The sequence below is a fragment of the Trichechus manatus genome, unplaced genomic scaffold, assembly GCF_000243295.1.
Source record: "Trichechus manatus latirostris isolate Lorelei unplaced genomic scaffold, TriManLat1.0 scaffold00080, whole genome shotgun sequence".
In the NCBI taxonomy this organism is placed as follows: Eukaryota; Metazoa; Chordata; class Mammalia; order Sirenia; family Trichechidae; genus Trichechus; species Trichechus manatus.
Genome location: NW_004444016.1, coordinates 10,052,024 through 10,074,488, shown reverse-complemented (window position 1 = coordinate 10,074,488; position 22,465 = coordinate 10,052,024). Strand labels below are relative to the sequence as shown.

Below are 22,465 nucleotides of genomic sequence, written 5' to 3'. Positions count from 1 at the left end.
TAATGACTTTTTTTTTCATTGCATTTGCCCTTTGTGAAACCTCAAAGAGTGGGGATGAACTGGTTGGAGAAAAAAAAAAGTAGGAAGATGGACAAATTGCTTAAATATTCTGAAAGTAAGGCTTGGAGGAAGACCCCCATCCTCCTGCCTCCCACCAGGAAAGGTACCAGGCAATTGTTCAGACAGGGCATGAAGACAACTTGGATGAGATAATTGTCCTTTCACCTGGCAGCTGGCCAGCCCCCAAATAGCTTCTGTGTCCAATCCAAAAACAAGATCACATGAGAGGGGGAGAAATAAATACGCAAGTGCTCGTCCTTGGGCTTGCCGTGGGCACACCAGTAGCGGCTGTACTTGCAGAGACTCCCCCCACCCACAAGAGGGTGGCCTGAGCCTCACTCTGCGACCTCCCTGCCCAGTTTCCCAAGGCTGGAGGCCAACCTGCTATTAGGGTAGGTGTGGTGCCTGGGATTTGCGCTCAGCCCTCCATCTGGGGCTCCCTGAGCTCCATTCGCACCAGAGAAGGAGCAGGAGAGCGAGGTCAAGTGCATCCAACAGCCTCCTGGGGGTGGGGGTGGGGGGATAAGGGCATCGCCTCCTTTTCTTAAAGGAAACTCCCTCTGCTGGTGAATGGAACTCCCTTCCTCCTGCCTGGGCCTGTCTGCAGCAGCCCTGGTAGGACAGCGTGGACATTACCGCAGTGGCTGCTGCCCCAGAAAGAAAGCACCCAGAGCCAAAAGCAGAGAGGTAAGTACTTCCGTTTCTCCAAGGAGCTCAGATTGCTACAGATTGCTGCTTTGCTTCACGCTTGTGTTCAGTATGAAACTCTCCCCACCTCCTTCTTCCTTTCCTCCTACCTGATCCGGTGTGTGGCAGGTCTGAGTCTATGTGATGGATGCAGGAGTGAAATTGAAATATTCCTGTATTTCCTTCTCTCATTCAGAGGCCAATTTGCTTCCAGAAAGAACTGGGTAGATCTGGTTCCTAGCAGGGAGGGAGGAAGTGATTCCTACCAAGTGAATTATGTCTCCCGAGATTCAAGAAGAGGTTTCCCAGGAAATCATTAGGCAAATCCCATTACAGTAGAATTAGTGCTCAGTCATAAAAAGCCCTGCCTGAAATGAGAAATAAATAAAAGGATGCCAGCTGATTCTTCGCTCTTAGGCAAAAAGGAGAACGAAAAATCAAACAAACAAAAAAGGAATATGTAGAGCCTTCTTGCCCTCACCCCGTTACCTACATCTTCTTGACTTGCTATTGTTAGCGGCCATCGAGCCCATTTAGCCTCATGGTGACCCCATGTGTGCAGAGTAGAACTGCTCCATAGGGTTTTCTAGGCTGTGACCTTTCAAAAGCAGATCGCTAGGCCTGTCGTCCAAGGTGCCTCTGGGTGGGTTCGACCCGCCAACGTTTTGGCTAGTAGTCAAGAGTCCTGCAAAATATACTTCACAGGTCTAAGAGCTTCTTTTTTTGGTTGGGAGCAAGAGGAATAAAATCACGGTTTTGGGAAGAACTGTGCTGTAAGCAGTCAAGGGACAAAGAGGAGAAACAAATTTTGCAGTCTTGGTGTCCCCTGCTAAGATCTCTGAACTCCCAAGCACAGCACACGGACCGGTGCTCTTCAGGGATACGTATAGCTGTCACTAGGAGCCCCTGGGTGGTGTAAATGGTTCACATGCTCGGTGGTAGATAGTTCAGATTTTTAGAGTTGTTATTAACTAATTTAAAATTAAATGTTTATGTTCTAAGAATTTACCAATGATCAGTAAAAGAGCTTTTTGATCAGTGAAGGTTTTTTCCTCTTCTCTTCTAATTGTAAAACCTGCTGGCATAGTAGTTAAGAGCTATGGTTGCTAACCAAAAGGTCGGCAGTTCAAATCCACCAGGCGCTCCTTGGAAACCCTATGGGGCAGTTCTACCCTGTCCTGTAGGGTCGCTATGAGTTGGAATTGACTCGACAGCAATGGGTTTGGTTTGGTTTTTGTTTTTATCTTCTAATTTGGTAATTCTTTTACTCCTATTTCTTAATATCCATATTTTCTATACATTATTTAAATAGTATGTCCAAACAGAAGGGTCTGTAATTAATTGTTCACTGATGAGGAATAGAATAGAATGAAGTAGGTAATCAAGTCCTATGCTTTCACATATTTGAATAATACCCATAGATTGGCATCTTAATTCTTATATTCAATCACTAAAATATGTATACCATTAAATACTTAAAAAAAAAAAAGTGCTCCATTGCTAACCAAAGGTTGGCAGTTCAAGGCCACCAAGAAGTGCCTCAGAAGAAAGGCCTGGTGATCTACTTTGAAAAATCGTCCTTTGTAAACTTTATGGAGCACAGTTCTATGCTGGCACAAATGGGGTCACCATGAGTTGGAATTGACTGAATGGCAACTGGTTAGTAGAGATTATAGATGTCACTATCACTTGCACATGCGTACTGTTATTCCTTGACACAGACCACCTTTGGATATGGACTGCAAATACCCATGCTAAAAAGAAGCCAACAATCTTCTAGTGGGAACAGGGTGGTGATTACTTGAATTAGTATTCTTTTAGTGGCAATGGACTGAAGCCCAGTTTGAAGACACGGAGGCCAAAAAGGGAAATGTTTGTTTCATGTAACTGAAAAGTCCAGGACTTTGGTATAGTGCGATCCTGGTGCTCAGACAATGACACCCTGAATCTGTCTCTCTCCATTTCTTGGCTTTGCATCCTCTGTGTTGCTCAATTCCCAGGCAGGCTTGCCTACTGTGATGGCAAGATGGCTGCCAGCAGCTCCACGCTAACATCCTAGTGGTATAGGACCCTAAAAGAGCAGGCATTTTCCTTTCCCAATAGTTCTAGTGGAGGCTCAGGGTCACCTTTCATTGAATTAATGTGGGTATTGTGCCCATCCCTGCCACAGGGGTATAGTCATCCCCATCCAAACCACATGGGCAGAAAACAGTGAAGGAGTGGTTCCCTGCAGTGAGATGGATCACTTTTATACGGTCTTTCTAGCCATGATCTTGTAACTTCCACCAAATTACTGGATTGGACAATGCAAATAAGGTGCTTGTGGCCCACCAAGGGGATCGGATAGTTTGCCAATAATGCAAATAAGGTGTATGGCACCCTTATGGGGGTCGGACCGTGCAAATAAGGTGTATGGAACCCTAACAACAGGATTGGTTAGTTTTGCCATCCCACTAGGCTTAAAATTAGTCACCCTAGAGGTGGAAAGAGGAGATCTCACTAACACCAAGAAGAAGAGATGGGAGCAGAGCACTTCCTTTGAACCTGTAGACCCTGTGCTGAAAACCTCCTAGACCCGGAAGACAGAGAGAGAGAGCTTTAACACTGGAGATGGTGTAAGACGGTGAGAAGCAGTGGCAGAAAAATGGCAGCAGCAGAAGCAGGAGACTGGTATAAGATGGCTCAGTGGGCTTCCTGGCCCATGGAGTGAGGCAGCTACCACGGGTGTGCTGACTCACAGAGCTAGAGAGCTGAGTGCCTTTGGGCAGGAGGCTTCGTGGCAGAGTAGGGTGCTTCTGGGCACTTGGCAGCAGAGCGAGGCTTGCTGACCCATCCACGGAACGAGAGCTGAGCGCCTTCGGATGATGCTTATGGGCAGAATGGGGTGCCCTCAAGCACTTACTGGAAGAGCTAAAGAACTTCAGAAAACTTGCCCAAGCAGGGCAAAGGCTGAGGGGCTGAGGGCCAGAGAGAGGCCTGCTTGCGGGCATGGCTGAGAAGAAGCTGTCCTGACTGAAGAACTGTATCCTGAGTCATTCCTGATTCTGAATTGTAAACTGTTACTTCCCTAATAAACCCCATAATCATGAGTATTGTCTGTGAGTTCTGTGTGGCCATTGCAACGAATTATCGAACCCAGCAGAGAAGTAGAGAGTGCCATGGGAGGGACGGCTGGTGTCAGAATTGATAAAAAGGTTGGAGGGTGGAGGTATGTCTGACCTCCGCCTCAGAGGAATCAGCTTTGGGCTGATGCTGATGATTCTCTCTCCTTCCGTTTGTGAAGTTAGATGAGGTGGTCTTACGCTGCTGCCACACCATTTTTACAGTTGGTGCCATTTTTTACATTCCCCAAAGACAATCAAGGTGCTAATTCCAGATACAGATGCAAAATGGCCAAGGTCAGCAGTTGCCACTTGTAGCTCTTTATGCAATGGTCTAGTTCCTCCAACATAACACCTCCTCCTTTCTTCCTTCTTCCCTCTTGTAAACCACAAAATTTGTTAGTGACAGAAGGTCTCATTGTAAGGGTAATTATTAATGGAACAGGGGATTAAAAGACCCTATGGCAAGTTATTCCTGGAGAACTCTGATAGTGGGAAAAGTACTAGAAGTCTCGTTCTTGGTTCAGTTCACAGACCACTCACCATGCCCAGACCTGCCTGGGCTTTCAGCCTGCTTGTGCTCACACAGGTCTCCCTCCCCTTCCCCAGCCTTGCCTGTTTCTGTCTCCTCTCTCCTCTGCTGAGGTTAACTCATCTTTCTTTTCAAGGGCCAGCCTCCCGTGTTGCCTCCCCTCTGAGGTCTTGTCTGGCCCTTCCAGCCTGTCTGCTCTCTTACCTCTCTAAACCCCAATGGCACTTACTGTCAGTATTACAGTTTACTACTTACATGTTCTTTAAGAACTTCATGGATCTTAGTTTCTCTCCCAACGTGAATACACATTCCTGGGAAAAAATTAAAGTTTCATCCCCAGCCCTCTCTCTGTTGTCTAACACATAGTAGGTGCCCAACTGAGTACTTCCAATGAACTAACCAATAGGAAACCAGCTTCCCTAAATAGCTTAGGGAGGCTGGCTAGATTTCTTAAGTTCCTAAATTCCGATTTTAAAAATAATATAACTATTGCAAACATTTATTGAGCTCTTAATATATACTGGAGCCTCTAGAGGCATCATCTCAGGTAATCCTTACAACGACACTATAAGGCAAGTACTTCTTGTTGTTGTCAGGTGCTGTCAAGTCGTTTCTGACTCATAGCAACCTATGTGCAACAGGATGAAACACTGCCAGGTCCTGTGCCATCCTCACAATTGTTGCTATGTTTGAGCCCATTGTTGTAGCCACTGTGTCAATCCATCTCATTGAGAGTCTTCCTCTTTTTCACTGACCCTCTACCTTACCAAGCATGATGTCCTTGGTAAAGTAGAGGGTGAATGAAAAAGACCACGGACTGGTCCCTCTTGATAACATGTCCAAAGTATGTGAGATGAAGTCTCATCATCCTCTCTTCTGAGGAGCATTTTTGTTGTACTTCTTCCAAGACAGATTTTTTTCATTCTTCTGGCAGTCCATGGTATATTCAGTATTCTTTGCCAACACCATAATTCAAATGCGTCAATTCTTTGGTCTTTCTTATTCATTTTCCAGCTTTCCCATGCATATGAGGTAATTGAAAATACCATGGCTTGGATCAGGCTAACCTTAGTCCTCAAAGTGACGTTTTTGCTTTTTAACATAACAAATTATAGATAACAGTGTGAAGAATGGGAATTCCAAAACACTTAATTGGCCTCATGCGAAATCTGTACATAGATCAAGAAGCAGTCATTTAAACAGAACAAGGCAATACTGCGTGGTTTAAAATCAGGAAAGGTGTGTGTCAGGGTTGTATCTTTTCACCATACCTATTCAATATAAGTGCTGAGCAAATAATCCGAGAAGCTGGACTATATGAAGAAGAACAGGACATCAAGTTTGGAGGAAGACTCATTAACAACCTGCGCTATGCAGATGACACAACCTTGCTTACTGAAAGTGAAGAGGACTTGAAGCACTGACTGATGAAGATCAAAAACTACAGCCTTCAGTATGGATTACACCTCAGCATAAAGAAAACAAAAATCCTCACACCTGCACCAGCAAGCAACATCATGATAAACGGAGAAAAGATTGAAGTTGTGAAGGATTTCATTTAACTTGGGCCCACAATCGACGCCCATGGAAGCAGCAGGTGAGAAGTCAAAACATGTATTGCACTGGGCAAATATGCTGCAAAAGACCTCTTTAAAGTGTTAAAAAGCAAGTACTGCTATCATCCTTGTTAACAGATGAGGAAACTGAGACTTAGAGAATTGTTATCACTTGTCCTACAGCACACACTACTAAGTGGTAACGCTGGGATTAGAACCTAGGCGTGCCTGCTGTCTCATTTCCCATTCCATTCATCATTTACGTGCTTATCAGTAGAGTTTTCTGTGCCTGATTTAAAGGGCAGGGGTCACGGATGATTGGCCAGAGAGCATGAGAAAGTGCAAGTATTTCAGACTCCTCTTCTGCCACCTGGGCTCCCAGTGCATCCACAGAGTGGGTTCTCATTAGATTCTACCTGGGGGTGAGAGGTCACACCCCTGCCTCAAAGTCTGCAAGAAGTCCAGGAAGCACAGAGATTTCACAAAAGGAGTTTTCTCTGGGGCGCTGGTGGAAAAAGTGGGTGCTTTTTAATTAAATTGGGGTGAGGATGGTCTTTTGGGAAACGTTGGCTGGAGGGTGGCCTGTAAGATTTAAGATTGCCCCTCTGGCTGCCTGTCATTATGTATGGCCCTGCCTTCCTCCTGCCCCTGACCAGCTGACCAGATACGTAGCCCTCCTTCAGAAGGTGGCTTGCAGGATTTGGAAGGCAACCAAATTCTGGTCTCTAAGGAAACTAAAAATCTTGAGATAAAATAGGTAAGTATTATTTCTACCATACATGCCTCTGCATCAAGCCACCATCTTCTTGGCCAATGTGGTCACCTGTAGGGTGGTGAGTAGATCTCTCTGAACCCCTTGACTTGAGTGCATCCTGTCTCTTTGATGCACACCAATCCATTCACAGGGCTAGCATCTGCTAAAGAGCAGACCCTATGTCATTTATGTCATTTCATTTACCCTCACAATATCCTGTGAGAGTGTCAGAGAGCTGGCGTTCTTACCTTCCTTTTACTGAGGATACAACTGAGGAACAGTGAGATTGAGTCAAGTCCCAGGATTATGTAGAAGGTCACAGATCAGGGATGGAAGTGCTCTGAGGTCTTTAGGATCCAAGCCTGTCACTTCTCCATGAGGTTATGATGGACAGAATAAATTAAAAAAAAAAAATTATACAAGATGAGTTAAAGCCTTTGTGTAAATCTTTAAGAGAAAAACCACTGCTAGAGCCTGAGGAATGAAACCATATTATCTACACAAAAACTTATGCACTAATATTCATAGCAGCATTATTCATAATAGTCAAAGCATAGAAACAACCCAAATTGGTATAAAACGATAAATGGATAAATAAAATGTAGTATATCTTATATGCCAATAAAATGAACATCCATGGATGCATGTTACAACACGGATAAACCTTGAGAACATGCTAAGGAAAAGAAGCCCATATTGTATGATTCCATTTATATGAAATGGCCAGAACAAGCAAATCTACAGAGACGGAAGGTCGATTAGTGGTTTCCAGGGACTGAAAACAAACAAACCAACCCGTTGCTGTCCAGTTGATTCCAATTCATAGTGACCCTATAGGACAGAGTAGAGCTGCCCCATAGGGTTTCCAGGGAGTGGTTGGTGGATTCAAACTGCCAATCTTTTGGTTAGCAGGTGAGCGCTTAACCACTACTCCACCAGGGCTCCACCAGGGACAGAGGAGAGGGGGAAATGGGGAGTGACTGCTAATGGATATGGACTTTTTTTCTAGGGGTGACAAAAATGTTCTAAAATTAAATAGTGGTGATGGCTGCACATCCTTGTGAATACACTAAATCCCACTGAATTGCACACTTTAAATGGATGAACTCTCTGGTAAGTGAATTACATTTCAATAAACCTGTTAAAAAAAAAAATCTAAACCACTGTTAGTGAAATAATTAACCCAGTGACCTGGCTTCTATGAAGGCTATGGTCCCACCCTGTCTCCTCTGGTAAGCTTATGTCTTGTCCCACAGGCCACCCACACAATCGAGTGGGAAGAATATAGACAGAAAAAGATAAAACCCATAGATTTCTCCCCAGAGTCTAAACTAGGAGGATTTTTCCCTCTCTTCTGTACAGATCATGAAAAGAATTTTTTTTTTAACTTTATAAATAATTTGATTACCTTAATCATGCTGTGCAACCATTACCCATATTCATTTTAACTTTTATGGAATCACCCTTACTATTCTTTTCTATTTTCATTTCTGGGTTTTAAATCACGCTTCAAAAGGCTTTTCCCATTCTAAGATTGTAAATCTCATTAACATGTTTTCCTCTAAAGTTTGTCTTCTTACATTTAAATCTCCGATTCATGTGGAATTTAAATAATAAACTGAGGATACAGTTTTTTTGTTTGTTTTGCCAAATAGCTCATCAATTATTAAACCAGGAATCCTTAACCTGGGCTTAAAAATGGGCTTTGGGCACCCTGGAACTTCCTGAAATTAAATGTAAAAATTATGTGTGTGTGTGTGTTTGTGTGCATACATATTTATTTTTCTGAGGAATGGGGTTATAGATCTTGTCAGATTTTCAAGAGGTTTCGTGACTCAGAAAAGCCACTGGGCTTTCTATGTTTCATAACCTGGCGTCCAGGTAGACCAGTTGTGTACATTCTAAAGCACCAAGGCCAGATTTGAGCCTATAGGGCAGTTGTTAAACAATTACTGGGAGGCCGGAGTGATTGCTCATGGGGGAAACTTCTCTGTCACATTTCAGGTGAGAGCTGCACCATCTTTTGACGTCTCCTGAGGCAGAGAACAAGGAGTGACTCCTGTCCTTCTTGGGCCTGTAAAACCTTAGTTCTTTAATTATCAGCTGGCAAATCAGTGGAGCTGATAAATCATTGTGGGGCCCTTGTGTCACAAAGAACTTGAGGAGGATTAGCCCTGCTGGCTCAGTGGTTAAGAGCTCGGCTGCTAACCGAAAGGTCAGCAGTTTGAATCCACCAGCTGCTCCTTGGAAACCCCATGAGGCAGTTCTACTCTGTCCTAGAGGATTGCTATGAATTGGAATCAACTTGACGGCAATGGGTGAGCTTTTAACAGCTGAGTAAATATAAGTAAGTGATAAACTGCAAATAAAGCCACCACTACAAAAAAGGGGGCAGATCCTCATGCATTTGTTTAAAAAGTGTGTGTGCCAGGCACAGTCTAGGCCTGTGGTTCTCAAGTGTGGTCCCTGGACCAGCAACATCAGCATCAGCTGGAAACTTGTTAGACATTGAAATTACTGGGCTTCCCCATTGTTGTTCTTATGTGCTGCTGAGTCAGTTTTGACTCCTAGCGACCCTATAGGACAGAGTAGAACTGCCGCATAGGGTTTCCAAGGAGCAGCTGGTGGATTCAAACTGCTGACCTTTTGGTTAGCAGCCGGGCTCTAAACCATTGTGCCACCAGACCTAATGAATTAGAGACTCTGGGGTGGGGCCAGCAATCTACCTTTTAACAAGCCCTCCAGGTGATTGTGATGCGTGCTCAAATTTAAGAACCACTGGTCTAGGTGCTGGGAATGTAACAGTGAAAAGACAAAGTCTCTTCTCTACTCACAGAATTTACATTTCAGTGTATAGCGGGTGAAGGTGGGCAGAAAACAAATAAGGAAACACATAAACGAATATGATCATTTCAGATAGCAGTAAGTTCTATGCAGAAAAAGGAAGCAGGAGATGTGAACAACAGTGGTAAGGGTCTGATTAGATGGGGTGGTCAGGGAAGCCTCCCTGAGGAGGTGGTCTGAGCTGAGACCTGAATGATAAGAAAGAGCCAGGCTTACAAAGATCTAGGGGCAGAATGTTCCAGGCAGAGGGAAGAGCAAGTTGCAAAGGCCTTGAGGTAGGACCGATCTTGGCCCATATGAGGAGCAGTGTGACTGGAGCACAGTGAGCAAGCGGGAGTGTGTAGGTGATGAACTTGGAGAGGCAGGTGGTGGTAGCAAGCTTGGATTTTGTTTCTGGTGCAATGGGAAGGTACTGGATGGCTTTGAGCAAATAGGGACATGACCTGATTTACCTTTTAGCTAGATCCCTCTGGGATGGGATAAGGGTGGAAGCAGAGAGGCCAGTTAGGATATTGCAATAATTCATGCAAGGAATACTGGTGGCTTGGATGTACTAGACCAATGTGCAAAAATCTATTTTGAAGTGAAAAACAAACAAGCAACAATGCAAGACATTGTGGATAGAAAATACACAAACATGCACATGCTTATACACACATACATACATATACACACACACTTATAGACACATACACGCATATGCATACATACACACATATACACACACATACATACATATACACACACACTTATACACACATATGCATACATACACACATATACACACACTTATATACACATACACACATATGCATATATACACACACATATGCATACATACACACATATACATACACACTTATACACACATACACACATATGCATACATACACACATATACACACACACTTATACACATACACACATATGCATGCATACACACATATACACACACACTTATACACACATACGCACATATGCATACATACACACATATACACACACACTTATACACACACGCATATGCATACATACACACATATACACACACACTTATACACACATACACACATATACACACACTTATACACACATATACACACACATACACACATATATACACACTTATACACACATACACACATATGCATACATACACACATATGCATACATACACACATATACACACACACTTATACACACATATACACATATACACACACATACACACACACATTCAGGTGTATAAATATAGATTTTTTTTTTTCCTGAAAGCATCTACCAAAAAAAAGTTAACAGTGGGGAGAAGAAGGGTAGTGACGGTTATTTTATACCTTTCTATACAGAGTGAATTTTTTTATCATGTGCATGAAGTATTACTTTTATTTAAAGATAAAATGTTTAAAAATAAGAATTAGAAAATTGGGTTTGAGGAAAACATAAAATAGAATTGGCAGTAGGTAATCGATATCCAAGGAGAGGAAGCCCACCTCTTGGGGTGATGACTCTTCCCCTGAGGTTGCTGGAAAGGCAGGCTGACAAATTAGGGTGAGCTCATGCTCTTAGAGGAGTCCCTGGGTGGCGCAGACAGTTAAGCGCTCGACTACACGATGAAAGGTTGGAGGTTTGAACCCACCCAGAAGTGCCTCGGGAGGCAGGCCTGGAGATCTGCTTCCGAAAGGTCACAGTCTTGAGAACCCTATGAAGCACAGTTCTACTCTGCACACACAGGGTCACCATGATGGCAACTAACAACAAAAACATGATCTTTGATCACAGTGATATCAGAGAGTGGCACCTTTTCTCTTGAGAGCTACTGGACCTGTTTCTGTCCTATAGTTCTGGTGATTTTTGTGGCTGTCAGATCATCTTGGGCAACTAATAAATTTTCCCATGAATGTTTGCTGCATTTCCTAACTTATGTCAAATTGCTCCCCTCGGTCTTCTTGGCAGCTGGCTCCTATGAGGCCAGGATGCCCTTCATTTACCTGCATGACTGGGCATAAACAGAAGGAAATGCTTTGCTGGGGGAAGAGGGTGGCAGGCAGCATCTGATTTCTCCTGTCAGCTGGTTAGAATTTGTTGTGTCCCAACAAGGTCAAATGAGATTAGAAAGAAAATGCAGTGTGTCTGGTGTGCATTTCATGTAACTATTATTCATGTAAACAGGATGAATGACGGGGATATTTTAAAGCAAATATTGAAAGTCAGCCTCCAGATTCAAGGACAAGAAGCCAGGATGTATGCTTTCTGCCTGAAGAGATAGAATATGTATTTGTTGGGGGTGTTTTGAACCCTGCTGAGTCTACATGCTCTGCTTCTTCTTTCATGTTGGTGCAGATAACAAGTGAGAGTTTATGTCTGATTTTCTGAGGCACTGAACAAAGACTAGCTTAACCCATGGAAACGCCCCATTCGGCTTTTATTGCTCTTCTACAGGCTCTCATAAGAGGTTTAGAGCCACTTTCTGTAATAGCAATATAGCAAAGAGCTCTTTAGCAAATCAATCTCTTAGGATGCAGAAGAAAAAATCTCACCTCCGGCACCAGCCACAATGTCCTACCCGTAGATGACTTTGGGCAAGTTCCACACCTCTGTGGATAAACCTATGAGGCTGGTCTTCCAAAAGTGTCATTTTCTCTCTCCTCAGACCCACCCTTCTGCAGTACTAGCAGACTCATATCGTGTTTTAATCAGTGCAGAAATGGCTTTAGAGTGGTCTAAGTGCTTTGGGAGAAGATAGGCTTTCTGTCACATACTCGGTGTAGATCTAGCATATTGTGGATGCTTAATAAGCAGCTTCGACAGCTATTATTTTCCCTGACTCTTTCCTGGCATAGAGCTGAGGGCTATTCTGAGGCTAGGCAATCTGGAAATCCCTTCCCACTCTAAATAACAGGGGGGCAGGAAGTATTAGCATCATCATGACTCAAAAAGTCTGAATGCACATTATTTAAAAGATAAATCTAGATCTGTGATATGGAAATTGAAATAAATATAGAAATTGAGGGATGTTAAAATGAAAATTTTTTTTTAAATGTCAACATTTGGGGAAATGATATTACAGTAAACATCTTAAGGAACAGAGAACTCGTTATTTCTTAGTATTTGGACAGTAACGGCCCAATGCCTACTATGTAGTCAAGAAATTAGTTTATATAAGTAGCTTGAGATTATATTTGACTAAAAGCAGTGAGCTTTTTAAACAGTGTTTCACAACTGAGTATAACAGAAAAATAAGAACAAAATAATGCGTGCGCTTGCATTACCAGTTCTCAGAGTGCTTTCATGTACTTTGATACATATGATTGCCTTGATAATCGTGTGAGCTTGATCAGGCAAGTCTTATTAAACTCTTCTAGGAAGAAGGGGATCTGGAGCTCTGAAGAGCTGAGTTGCCCAGCAACGGTCAGCCATAGTGCAAGCAGGTTAAAGGGTGCTAACCTGGAGCAGACCTGGTTTTAGTCACAATGAAGACTCTAATTAAGGGTGCAACCCTGGGGAGGCTCTGAGCCTGTGTCCTCAGTATTTTTAGGGTGTTTGCTAACTTTAAAATGATCATTCTGATTTGTGTAGAAATTGTTAAATGGAAACTTAATTTGCTGTGTAAACTTTCACCTTAACAATAAAATACCATTAAACAACAACAACAATAAAACACACAGAGATGGATAATGGCAGAAAAAAGATTATAAAAAAAATTGATCCAGGAGGTACAACCTCTGATTAATAAAATTATCAGAAAGAGAATGGAGAAAATGGAGGAGAACAAACAGCCAAAGAAATGATAGATGAAAACATTCCCAGAACCGAGGATACAGGTCTCCAGTTCGGAAAGGTCCTCTAAGGGTCCACAGTCAAGTTTAGAAGACCCACTCAAGGATGTTTCAAACACCAGGGCTGGGCAGCTGTTTTTCAATAAGGACTTTTAGTACCATTTTTTTTTTTAACTAAAAAAAAAACTATCATTCCATGTTGTTAAAAAAAAGTTAACCTGCATACTGCATATAGCATAATAATTCTCCAAAATTTAGAAGACAATTGTACAAAATACTTTTATCTTTCTATGATCCAAGGCTCTTTGGAATCTTTCAGATACTCAGAAAGTTTATTATTTTTTAAAACAAATTATCAGTATCCTTTGGATGATGTGTGGAAGCAGCAGTTCTTAGAGGTTCCAGTTAATAGAGTCTGAAGTCAACTTTTTATGTACCTTCAAGGCCCTTTTAGGAGAGTTGCTTCTCATCCATTATCTGAGTTATGTGATGTTTGAACCTTCTCGCTCTCTGCCATAGGAAATGGGCTTCTCCAAAGCTCGTGACTTTAAAAGGCACAGGGCTTCTCCCTGGGTGCTCCATGAGTTTGGACAGGAGGCTTCCACCTCCACCTCCTCTGTACCCCAGCAACTGCCGAGATGGGAGAGATCAGCAAGTGTATTTCCAATTCTGACAGGTTAATCTGTACCTCTGTATCTGAATCATCATGTGGGCAGCATGTGCACACACACACAATCACACACACTTTCTCACATTCTCTCACACACGTAAACATGCACTCCCTCACACACAACTCTCTCGCACATACATACACACACTCACACATACATGCAATTCTCACACACACACTTTTGCACACACATTCTCACACATACACTTTCTCACACACAATTCTCTCACAGACTCACACATACGCACTCACACAGACATATACGCTCACTCGTACACAGTTCTTTCACACACACTCACACACATTCTCTCTCACACACGATTCTCTTACACACACTCACACTCTTTCACACACACTGTCACACACATACGTACACATACATACACACACCTTCTCGCACACAGTTCTCTCACATCCACTCACACACACACTCTCACATACACACTTTCTCACATGCACACACTCACACCTCCCAGGCTCAAATGCCTGCATAAGGTGGAGGCACTCTTCATCAATTATAGGAAACTGTTCACCATCTTTCCGTTTGGTCTCTTCAAAGACACCTCCTGATGCATGTCCTTTCAGTCCAGTTCCATTCCCTCCTTCTAGCCAAAGAGTTATTTGCACAGGCAGCTCCCTCCCTCCCTGCCCCCTTCTGGCCAGCGGCTGAAAGATGATGATGCCCATGCTCCACTGAAGAAATCCCTGCCCTTGGAGCTGGGCTCACCTGCACGTTCACCTAGTCTAGCAGGGACAGGCTGGAACACTGATGAGGAAGGACAGAAATATTCTCTCTGTAGCCCCTCCCCAACCCTAACCTCGATGGCCACTGCCTTGACTGCCTTTGCAAAATGCCCTTGTAAGGTTTGGCTCTGGGACAGACAGACAGACACACACACACACTCTGCCACACACAGACACCGACACCCTTGGGCAGGGATGCCAGACAACAGAACAGAAAAGGGCTCCCTTTCATCCAGCAGCCTTCTGATTCCAGAGGAGTCTCTCTGAGCCACGACCTGCTGTTTCCCTGGCAACTGAGGCCTCAAAATAAACAGGATTCTGCTCAGACAGGCCAGTAGTCCATTCAGCTCAGCCATTTGCCCCAAGACAAACCACGTTAAAACAACACTCAGGGCAGTTGCTGCCACTGTCTGCTGTCTCTGTCTCACCTCCCGCTGACCAGTGGCTCTGCTTTCCTGGGCTTGCTGCTGGCTGTCCAGAGTTGGGGGCATTTAGAGCTCTGTGTATGTCCCTGCAGGTCCCTCTGCAGATAAATAGGGGTCAGCGATAGACCCAGAGGTTGACATTCTCAGCTCACCCGCCTGCCTCCCTCCTTCCCACACAGCCCTCCGGGACTGGTAGCCGGCGCTGTGGCACAGTGTCTGGAGTCGGGCCAGCAACCTGATGTGCATGCCACGGCCCGTCCCCTCTCCCTACACAGAGCTGCAGTAACTGGGAGGTTCAGACAGCCAGCTTGGGGCTGCCGGGAAAGCAGCCGCAGCAGCAGCCCTCGGTGGCAGTGACGAACACAAAGCAGAGGACACCAAGTGGATTCCCTTTCCTCTTGGAGTGTGAAGAGAGGCACGACCCTCAGCCTACAAGCTCTGTGGCTTCAGGTAAGAATCAGGGAACCAGTTCTGGGGAACAGAGCAGGTTACTCTAGAGCTGAGACGTGGGTGTGTGTGTGTGTGTGTGTGTGTGTGTGTGTGTGTCTGAGTACAAGTATGACACTACTTGGAGAGAAAAGAAAAAAGGAAAAGTTAAAGCAGCAAAACGTTTTAAGCAGATACCACTGGAACCGGCACTCCTGGAAGTGAACACCGGGAAGCTCACCTCTGGCTGCGGTTAAGCCGTGTGCAGACTGCTCTGGAAACGGGCTTGCTGGTGGCACATACGTGTGAAGCTACACTTACATTTTAGAGATGGCAACAACAGTAATACATCTGTGCTGCCTGCCCATTATCTCCATCCTCTCACTGCCACCCAGTGACGACTGGGGCAGGAGTGTTGTCATTTACTAAAGTGCTGGAGGTAGCCCTTGGGGTTCTGCAGAAACCAAAAGCTGTGGCCGAAGCAAGAATGGCTGCATTATCTTGCTGTGTCACACTCATGGAAACTCAGCCACCTTGAAAAGCCTGCTGACTTGGTTGTTGTTAGGTGCAGTTGAGCTGGCTCCGACTCATAGCAACCCTATATATAACAGAACAAAACCTTGCCTGATCCTGTGCCATCCTCATCATAGCAGATATGCTTGAGCCCATTGTTGCAGCCCGCTTGATAGGTACCATAGATTTGATCAACCTTTGGTGTAAAAGTCAGCCTAAAATATAGGATTATTTGAGTGTATCAGTTCAAGGTTTTGACTGGGTGTTATTTTGATGACCTCGCCGGTCACCTGGATTACTTTGTACCTTCTCTTCTGGCCTTCTTTGAAAATAACTCCTCATTTCACTACCCCTCCAGATAGGTACCAGTGGAGAAGGAGCCGGAAGGACTAACCACTGGGCACATTCTCTGGCACGTATGCTATCCACACCCATGTCACTACAACCTGCCAAAATTATGTAAGGCTTCTAGAGAGAAATTCTTGAGAAATTCAGACCTCCAGGTGCTGAGATAGGAATTTCAGGCATTTAATCAAGTACCCATTTCTCAGAGACCCAACGGGAAGCCCACCTTATCTCACCTCTCAGGCCCAAGAGCTTACTCTAGGTCTCCACAGAATTAAAATGCTCTGTGCTCTCTTTAGCTGTTTTAAATCCACCCCCACTTTCTCTCTTCCTTCCGGCTTTGGTGACTAGCTCTTTCTTTCATTTTCTCAGGCATGCATTGTCTATGATTTAGCTCCACAAACACCAGTGGGATGACAGTTGCGCCTCAGCAGAGAACAAGCCAGGCTGTACCTCTGATGGCTCTGCTGAGCATGAGCCAGCTTGACAGTGGCAAAGGGGCTGAAAAGAAGTGGGTCTTGCTTTGGAAGTGGTGTCTAGAGAAGGACTGGCCAGCTCTTTACTGGGGCTATTTGTCTGTGTGATTGAGTGTGGATTTTGGTGGAGACTCTGATTCACAGACACAGGTTCCTTTTCCTTTGGTTTTCGTTGTGTTGGTCATTGAGGGCTTCCAAGGAAATGCCTCTCTTGAAATTGTATGCTCTGAAGGCAGCATCACCAGATCGGCTGCTTAGGTCAGCTGGCTGATGCAGGGAGATTTTCTTCTGTTTGCCCTCCCATTTTTGGTTTGAGCAAATGAATTCACAAATGAAGTACATAATCAGAAGCAAAGTTAATACACAAAAAGCTAAGAGAGAAAACATTGAGTATCTTTCAAACTCCCTCCCAAATCTGCTGTGGACATACACATGTCTGGCTTGGCTGGTTTCAAAATGGGTTTAAGAAAGCAGTATCTGGTAGTGGTTCAATGGTAGAATTCTTGATTCCATACAGGAGAATTGGGTTCAATTTCCAGACAATGCACCTGAAGCACAGCCACCATCCACCTGTCAGTGGAGGCATGTGTGTCGCTATGATGCTGAACAGGTTTCAGTGGTGCTTACAGACTAAGAGGAAAGGCCTGGTGTTCTACTTCCAAAAATCAGCCAATGAAAACCCTATGGATCACTACTTCTGATCCCATTGTGGATGGGATCACCAAGAATTGGGAGCCAACTTGACAGCAAATAACAGTAGTAGTTTGGCTTTGGAGGTGAGGAGCACTGACTATGGTAATAATATCTTCAACAGAGATGGTGAATGGACATTTATACGCCCCATCTGTACCTAACGGAGGGATGTCTGATCATGGGAGAGAAAGCATGATCACTCATTTTGCTGACCTGCACTCTATGGGCCCTGAATAAACTGTTAAGGACCACGGAGCAGCCAGCTCTGCTGTGCTTGCTGCCAGGAGTTAGGTATTGTGCAGAGTGGAGGGCACACCCACTTCCACCTCATTAAACAGACATTGCTTGACGAACGCAATATCCCTGGTATTAGGCTATCGGAAAACTAATTTGTAGTCATCTGTGCCACAGACGTACCCTGTTTTAGGTAAATCTAACACCTATACGTGAATGGGTGAATGAGTATTTTTCCTTAAGTAAGGATTCACTGAATGAACACATGTTCACTGAGCATCAAGAGTGTGTCCCATCTCAAGGTGTGACTGGATCTAGCCAGTCAACTGTAGGGAAGGGAACAGACCTATTGGGTGGGCAGGTAACAGAGAATGGGCCTGGGATGACAGGATGTCCAATTCACCTAGAGGGTAAAGGAGTTCAAGGCATGGAAAACACAACAAGTGTCTAGGCCAGGGTCAACAGGGAAGGAAAAAGGGGAGGAGGGAATCATGATCATTTTAATTCCTAAGTTTCACTACTTAAGAGGCAGCATTCTATAGTGGCTATGTGCACAAATTCTGCAGCCAGGCTGCCTGGATTCAAATGCTGGCCCTGCCGCTTAGCCCTGTGACCTTGTGCCTCAGTTTCCTCATCTTAAATCTTTAAGTGCCTGGCTTATAATGCCCTGTATGAATATTTGCTATTATTACTATAATAAAAAAGTGAGTTCTGAAAAGGCTGCTCAAAAGTCCATTTGTTCCAAAGTCCAAAATGGCATTCTGAGTGACCACAGTGCCACCTTTTGGGCAGTATGGAGGCTTTTGCTCTGGCACAGAGCTTTGTTTGCATCTATGAGCATTTGGGAAAAAAGAGCTTCTGCAGTCGCCAGCGTTTCTCAGCCCTCACTATGTGCCAGGCTGTGCTGCATCACCTTACTGAATCCTCAGTACAACCCCACTTTACAGAGCTGTTATAGATGCAAACTTTGAGGCTTGTGGGGTAGGCCATTTGCCTAAAGTCACACAGCTCCTAAGTGGCAGGTTAAGCTTCACACCCAGCTTGTCCAGCATGACTCTACTCTTAACCAGTATGCTGTGTATGGCTTGGGGGGTGGGGGGTGTCACTGAGGAGCCCTGACAGGCAAGTGGAGTTCAGTGATAGGAACTGAGCAAGAGGTGATATTTGAAGACCCCGGAAAGTAGGCCAGGATTTGAAACTCTGCCAACAGATGGCTGGACCCTAGCTTGACTCACAGCAAAATCAGCCTTGAGGCCTACAGCCTTCCGGGCTGGGGCTTTGGGAATAATCCAGAATTAATTCAGACACTGGGGAATAGGTGGGCCTCAGATTTTCCTGAACCAGGCAGTAGCTGGTGCCCAAGAAGAGAGGAAACGGGGTCCAAGAGCAGGCAGAGGTGCAGCAAGAGTTGCTGGGCCAGGCTCCTTACACCCCTCAAGCTAAAAGTCAGAGGTCATCTTGAGTTAAACCTGAGGTCAAGATTATGTTACCCCAGTTGTGGGGACAATCTAGAACCAAGTATCTGAGTGCACTGAGTAACGTAGAAAACTTGATTTGCCAATGTGATCCTTCTAAATTGTACGTCTAAAACGTGACTTCAGAGATTTGTTTTATGCATCATTGCTCAAGACTACCCCTCTGACTTTGTCCAAGGAATATGAAATGGGAACAGATGCGAGGGGAGTGCCTGCCTTGCACCAGGGCTGTGTAGATGTTGAAGGATTTCTGATGGGCAAGACTCATCTCTGTCCTCCCATGATCTGGCCCAGTGGTTTCAAGCTTTAACGTGCATGAGGAACACAGGGGAGCCTGTAAAAAAATCAGGGTCCTGGATCCTACCCACAGGAGTCCTGACTTAGTCAGTTTCATGAGGGACCCAGGATTCTGCATTTTCTGGGTGGGACCAAGGTGATTCTGATACCTTTGGTCCACAAACACAATTTAAGAAGCTCAGGTCTGCATGGTATTCTGGTTCCCTCCTCTTTGCTACTATTAAAGAGAACATGGAGTTGTGTGGCCTGAATCAGTGGCAGTTGCTGTCTTCTTTGTCATCATCCTCTTCCTGAAATTACCATTTCTCTTGGACTAGAGCACCACCTATTATACTAACAATACAGTAACTGCATATTGAGTTCTTAATATGTGCCAGGCACAGGGCTAAGTCCCCTACTTAGCTGTTCTCTCATTAAATCTTCACAACAATTTCTAAAATTAGCTACTATGATTATCCACAGTTTACAAGTGAGGGAAAAGCCCCCACTACTAGTAAGGGGCTGAGCAGGGATTGGAATTCAGGACTAGCAGATTACTAGAGCCCACACACACAACCCCTACGCTATTCTATGGGAGTAATTTTAGTTCCTGTTGGTTCAACCCTTCTTTCTCATTCTTCTGTGTCTTTCTCCAATTCACATATCTATCTCGTCTACCCCCATTCCCAGACTCTCACGTAATTTCTTCAGAAGGTGATGTATCCCTGGGCTTCCCTACTTTTATCCCTTTCAGTGAGTCAAGGAGGGTTTGGATGATGGGCAAGTGGAAGGTATAAGAGGCCAGACTCCTAGGATCCCCCCCAGGCCCTGAATTTGAGGTGATCTAGCTGAAGGCCGACACATTATGCCAAATTATGGAAACTTTTCTTTTTTTTTTTAACTCTGAGTGCCTTTCTGTTGGTCAAAGTAGTGCTCTTAGGAGCCACAGGTAGCCTAAGGTCCAGGAGGGAAGAAGGAATGAATAGAAAAGGTGAAGAGGGTGGAAGGAAGTGAAAGTAAAGAAAAGAAGAGGCAGGAGGAAAAAGAGGAAAGCGAGTCGGGGCTAGAAGGTTCATTCACCTCATTCAACCATCAGTTATGGAACATCTGCTGTGTGTCAGGCAGGGTGCTGAACACTGGGGCTACCACAGAGCCTTCATGGAAGTGAGGGCCTAGGGAGAATACAGACATCAATAAGTAGGCACTCTCTTGAGTGGGCCTATGAAAGCATATGGCGAAGTTCCCCAACCCAGTCAGGGAGGTCTGTAAAGCTTCTGTGAGGAGGTGATGCTTAGGTTGAGATCTGAAGTCTCGTCAGGTATCACCTGGGAGAGGGCAGAGTGTTTCAGGCAGAAGGAAGAGCATGTGCAAAGCTCGTGGCATAGGCAAAGAATGGAAGTTAGGCCAGTGTGGCTGTAGTACAGGGAACTACGGAGCAAGTCGGAGCCCAAGGGGCAGGAGGGGCACAGGCCATGGTGGCCATGTTGAGAATGTAGCTTCTTAGGCTGAGAGCCTCAGAAAGCCAGAGAAGGATGTGATCTGATGATAGGACAAACTCTCATTTCAATAAAGGGGCCTGGGAACGGGATGCTGGTGGTGTGGCTCAGCAACGTGTTGGCTCTGAAGCAAGATATTAGCCTTCTTGTGTTCACACACTTGGGGTTGGCTGCATCACCTTTGGGGAGTGAAGTTCCAGGCCACTTCCCAAAGAGGGTTGATTCCAGCCATGGACCTCCCTCAACAGAGTATGTTCTAGAAGTTTGTAATGGCCCTTCTGGGAAGGGTTTAAATACAGAGAGTTCTCTCCTGTAGGTGAGGTTATTTAGCAGGCTTGGCAGCAAGACCAGGTTCACACTGGGGTTGAACAGGCAGCCCCCTTCTTAGGTATCATCCGAAGGACACAGGAAGCCCTCATGAGCATAACCGCTCCTACGCCTGCTTGTAATTTGCCAGAAGCTGCAGGAGCAGGCATGCATGGGGAGGTTAATCATTCAGCAGGGGCTGTGGTGAATGGCAGAGATTCACTCTGTGAAGAAGAAAGAGTAGGCGTGTGGGGGTGGGCAGGAGGGCCAGGTGGAAACCCCTAGGGCACTAGGGAAGGAAGTGGGCAGAACCTGGTCTGAAAAGGCACTGAGAGGGTGCTGAAAGGAGGAATGCAAAGAACCTGAAGCCAAATTTGGCCTTATTTATGATTTCACGCTCGTAGCAGCAAGACAGGCCTGGGGCCTGGGGTCTTCCAGCTTGGTGTTTGCAGTACTCCCAGATGTCTGAGTCCCTGGGCCACCAAATACACACGTCAGACCCGACATTGGGAAACCCGACATTGGGAAACAAATACAAGTCCTGATGTAAAATCAAATGCCATGCCTTTGCCATGCCACCCTGCCTGCCTCAAAAAGAACTGTTTCCTTCCTTTTTCTTTGGGTAGACGGATTAGATTTGGCTAAGCATGGATGAGGTTCTTGAGGTGAAAGGAACACACTTTGGCAAAGAGAAGTGATTTTTGGGAACGTGAGAAAGCAGCTGGGAGGCCTCCTGGGGAGCAAGATCCTCCCCCTCCAGCTCCTACTCATCTCACATCTCCCACCCACTCTAGCCCCACTGGCCTCCCTCTGTTCCTCCAATGTTCCACACCCTTTCCTGCCTCTGGAACTTTGCAGTTGCGTCCATCTGCCTGGAACGCTTTCCCCCTGGTTCTTCACATAGCAGGCCCCTTTTCATCCTTCCAGACTCGTATTAGTTTCTTGTGGCTGCTGTAACAAATTACCACAAACTTGGTGGTTTGAAACAACAGACATGTGTTATCTCACAGTTCTGGAGGCCAGAAATCTGATATCAGTATCACTGGGCCAAACTCATGGTATGGTCAGGGTTGTGC

General features: G+C 45.0%; 1 protein-coding gene across 1 annotated transcript in view; it reads left to right on the top strand.

Annotated features, from left to right (window-relative positions):
* Positions 1 to 389: 389 nt before the first annotated feature.
* The window catches only part of FGF1 (fibroblast growth factor 1), a 116,709-nt gene continuing 94,633 nt past the window's right edge, over positions 390 to 22,465 (top strand). The window contains exon 1 of the mRNA XM_004381133.2: positions 390 to 747. The gene's annotated coding sequence lies outside the window, so the exon portion shown is untranslated. The remainder of the gene's footprint in view (positions 748 to 22,465) is intronic.